The sequence below is a fragment of the Carlito syrichta genome, unplaced genomic scaffold (genome assembly GCF_000164805.1).
Source record: "Carlito syrichta isolate Samal-C Ts95f unplaced genomic scaffold, Tarsius_syrichta-2.0.1 Scaffold27063, whole genome shotgun sequence".
NCBI classification, from domain to species: domain Eukaryota; kingdom Metazoa; phylum Chordata; class Mammalia; order Primates; family Tarsiidae; genus Carlito; species Carlito syrichta.
This window is the reverse complement of record NW_006971159.1, coordinates 85,265-90,055: the sequence shown is the minus strand read 5'-3', so window position 1 is coordinate 90,055 and position 4,791 is coordinate 85,265.

Here is a 4,791-nt window from a genome sequence, read left to right as displayed (position 1 = left end):
CTCTGTGTTTAGTACTTTCTTAAGTGTTTCATGAAGAGATGGTTTGGTGGCAGCGTAAGTTTTAGGGATTGGATATCTGGGAAAGATTTTAATTCTCCGTCACTGATGAAGCTTAGCTTGGCCAGGTAGGTTATTCGTGGTTGAAGTTGTTTATCTTTTAGCACTTTGAAGATAGGGCTCCAAGCTCTCCTAGCCTGCAGGGTTTCTATAGATAAATCTGCTACTATTCTGATCGGTGTTCCATGGTAGTGATCTGGCCTTTTTCTCTTGCTGCCTTTAGGGTTTTTTCTTTTATGCCTACTTTGTTTAGGCAAATTATTATGTGTCTAGTAGTTGGTCTTCTCATTTATTGTCTTGCAAGGGTTCTCTGAATCCCTTGTGTTTGAATTTTTGCATCACTGATTAGATAAGGGAAGTTTTCTTGAATGATATCATGGAAAGTTTGTTCTAGTGTGGTCTCTGTCTCTCTTTCTGCCTCTGGAAGGTCAATTACTCTTAGGTTAGGCCTCTTGAGGTAACTGCTCATCTCTTAAAGGTTTTGTTTTGCCTTTTTGAGCTTTTTTTCTGCGTTTTTAAGAGTTTGGGTTAGTTCTATATTTTGGTCCTCAAGCTCTGAGATTCTTTCTTCTGCTTGGGTAATTCTGCTTTCCATGATTATCACTTTGTTATTTATTTCATTCACAGTATTCTTTATTACTGTTATCTCAGATATCATCTCCTTCCTAGTTTCTTCTTGTGTCTCCTCAATTCCTTTTAGTCTCTGCATTAATGTCTTGATATCTAGGTTTGTAGTTTGAGACCCTTCATTCTGTGGGTCTTCACTGTTTGCATTCCAAAGTCAGTTTTCTAAGTGTCTGCCCTCCCAGGGGTCTGGGAGAGATCCACACTCTTCTTCTTGTTTTTCTGCATTTGTGTAGATTTCTCTCTCTCTCCCCCTTTCCCTCCCCTTCTTTAATTCTGTTTTTGAGGGAAGGTGGAGTTGCTTTTATTTCTCTTCTGCAATATCCTGTTCTTCCTTATGAGAGTCTTCTGGCTTTGTTCACTTTTCAGGTTGGAGCATAGGCTGCAATCTGTACTCTTTGCAGTTTTAGGTTTAATTGAGACAGAAGCTGTGGTTCAGAATGTATATGCTGATTCTAGCATCCACGAACAGGTGTATGGGCACACTGTAACCTATTTCCCTCTGCCTTACAATCTCTCCATTCAGCAGTATGTAGTCTTGGTCCCTAGATTAAAAAGTAGGGTATAAAAGATAAATGTAATGGAGGAAGGGGTGGGTCAATAGGGAGTTAGAAAGAGAGAAGAGCAAGAGAGAAAACAAATATACATACCAACTATCAGGTAAGAAAGAGACACAAGGTCAGGAAGAAGTGAAGAAAGACATGTAAGAAAGATTCCCTAAAGAGTACTGATAGCAAGGGAGGGGGCAAGATGATGACGGGACAGCACTGCCTGTGAAACTCTCCACTGAAGAGAATGCAAGGAGACTCTGAATCTCACCCCGGGGTTTGCAGATCCCATCGTCTGCAGCCTGCTCTTCACATGAAGCTTGAAGGTAGACTTTGCTGAGGCATCACCAAGGTCTGGGCAGCTACTGTGGTGGCTGCTGCTGCCATTCCAACTGGCAGCCATTCCACATCGCACTGCCAGTGCCTGGGGTGAGCTGCGGCCTCCTCCGAGGCAGCGGAACCGTGTGGCCTCCTCTGAGGCAGTGGAGGCACCACCGTGGCAGCCTCCTCCTCTGAGGTGGCGGAGGCACCGCCATGGCAGCCTCCTCCTCCATGGCAGCTGAGACTCCGCCCTCTGCCTCCTCCTCCAAGGCAGCTGAGACTCCGCTCTCTGCCTCCTCCCCCAAGGTGGCAGAGGCACCGCTGTGGCAGCCTCCTCCCCCGAGGCAGCTGAGACTCCGCCTCCTCCTCCGAGGCAACCGAGACTCTGCCTCCCCCCCCGAGGCAACCAAGCCTCCACCTCCTCCGAACAGGTGTATGAGCACACTCGACTGCCTCTGAGGCAGCCGAGCAACCACTTCCTCCCAGGCAGTGGCCAAACAGAGGCAGCCATTACACATCACACCACCTGTGCCAGTGGCCCAGCTGCCACCACTGCCACCATTGCTGCTCCTGCCGCCAAGACAAACATTCCACATCACACCATCAGTGCCTGAAGGACGGGTGAGTAGCTGAGATAAAGACCATCTGGAGCAAAGGATAACACCACCTGCTGGCGATTCAAGCACACCACCAGCAAGCGCTGGTCTGAGGCCTAGGGTCCCTTGATCCCACGCAGGGCCTGATACTGTGGCCCCCTGCTGCTGCTGTTCCACTGCGTGCGTGGGAGTCTCAGGTCTCAGCAGGCTCCCTGGCTACATCATCTCTCATTGTCACCAAACTGCTGGTCACTCAGGAAGGCTCTGGACACCCGCCCCTCAGAGACACTGGTCCCATTCCTGGTTGAAGTACCCTGTGGGCAGCCCAGAGCCACTCTTGCCACTCAACACCTGCCCATAGGAGCTTTGGAGCTCTGGAGCCCCAGACCCACCCTGGCTGAGACACTCAGCCCGTGACCCCAAGTTTGGGGACCAAGACAAGCAGAGAGAAAGGGAACTATGAAAGAGAACCTGCCTCCACCTTTCTCCAGGCAGAGATTTCCATTGCTCTGCCCACCTATCAACAAACCCCACCTTGGTTCCTAAGGTAACATTGCTAAACAGGAGACAAAGTCCCACCCCTAAGCCGAATCAGATAAAAGCAACTTCCAGGCAGCCAAACCCAAACTGTGAGTAAACCTAGCTGCCTGCAAGGGAAAAACAAAGGGGAGAGGCCGAAATCAGAGCTGAAGTGATTTTAGTCTGATCTCTCATTGTGACATAATTTTATGCCTTTGACTGTTTATTTTGATCACAATCATTGTTTGCCTTCTGACCTACACTGTTTCATGTTTATATTGGTCTGTTTCTGTGTAGATATCAGTATTCTTTAGGGAATCTTTCTTACGTGTCTTCCTTCACTTCTCTCTGGACCTGTGTCTCTATCGCACCTGATAGTTGGTATGTATGCCGGTTTTCCCTCTCGCTCTTCTCTCTCTTTAACTTCCTATTGACTCCCTCTTCCTCCATTATTTTCCTCTTTTATACCCCCATTTTAATCTAGGAACCAAGACTACATACTACTAAACGGACAGATTATAAGGCAGAGGGAAATAGTTTCCAGAGGGCTCATATACCGGTTGGTGGATGCCAGAATCAGCATATACACTCTGAACCACAGTTTCCCTCCCAATTAAACCTCAAAACTGCAAAAAGTACAGATTGCAGCCTACACTCCAGCCAAAAAGTGAACAAGGCCAGAAGATCCTCATAAGAAAGAACAGGATATAGCAGAAGAGAAATAAAAGCAACTCCACCTTCCTCCAAAAACAGAATTAAAGAAGGGGAGGAAAGGGGAAGAGAGAGAAAAATCTACAAAAATGAAAAAAGCAAAACAAAAGAAGAGTATGGGTCTCTCCCAGACCCCCGGGAAGGCAGACACCGAGAAAACTGACTTCGGAATGCAAACAATGAAGAGCCCCCAGAATGACAGGTCTCAAACTACAAACATTGACATCAAGACAATAATGGAGAGATTAAAAAGAATTGAAGAGACACAAGAAGAAACTAGGATGGAGCTGATATCTGTGATAACAGTAATAAAGAATACTGTGAATGAAATAAATAACAAAGTGATAAGCATGGAAAGCAGAATTACCCAAGCAGAAGAAAGACTCTCAGAACTTGAAGACCAAAATATAGAACTAACCCAAACTCTTAAAAACACAGAAAACAAGCTCAGAAAAGCAGAACAAAACCTTCAAGACATGAGCGATTACTTCAAGAGACCAAACCTAAGAGTAATTGGCATACCTGAGGCATAAAGAGAGACAGAGACCACACTAGAAGAAACTTTCCATGATATCATTCAAGAAAACTTCCCTTATCTAATCAGTGATGCAAAAATTCAAACACAAGAGATTCAGAGAACCCCCGTAAGACAACAAATGAGAAGACCAACTCCTAGACACATAATAATTTGCCTAAACAAACTAGGCATAAAAGAAAAAATCCTAAAGGCAGCAAGAGAAAAAGGCCAGATCACCTACCATGGAACACCAATCAGAATAACAGCAGATTTATCTACAGAAACCCTGCAGGCTAGGAGAGCTTGGAGCCCTATCTTCAAAGTCCTAAAAGATAAACAGTTTCAACCAAGAATAATATACCTGGCCAAGCTAAGCTTCATCAGTGAGGGAGAATCAAAATCTTTCCCAGATATCCAATCCCTAAGAACTTATCCTGCCACCAAACCACCTCTACATGAAACACTTAAGAAAGTACTAAACACAGAAGAAAAGGAAAAAAGAACAATGTTCTTTACAAGAGTGCAGGGAAAAGAATAAAACATACATGAACTAACCCCAAAACCAAAAGAAAGACAAAAAGAGCCAAGTGGAAGAACAACAATCCTATAAGAATCCTATGAAAGCGATGAACTCTCACATTTCAATAATTAGCCTGAATGTAAATGAATAAATGCACCACTGAAAAGACATAGAATGGCAAAAAAGGATAAAATATTAGCAGGCAACAATATACTGTCTTCAAGAGACTCACCTCACTAGAAAGGACAAACAGACTCAAAGTAAGAGGCTGGGAAACAAACTGTCAGACAAATGGAAAACAAAAGAAAGGAGAAGTCGTGATCCTAATTTCAGACAAAATACCATTTAAGGTATCAAAAATTAAAAAAGATACAGAGG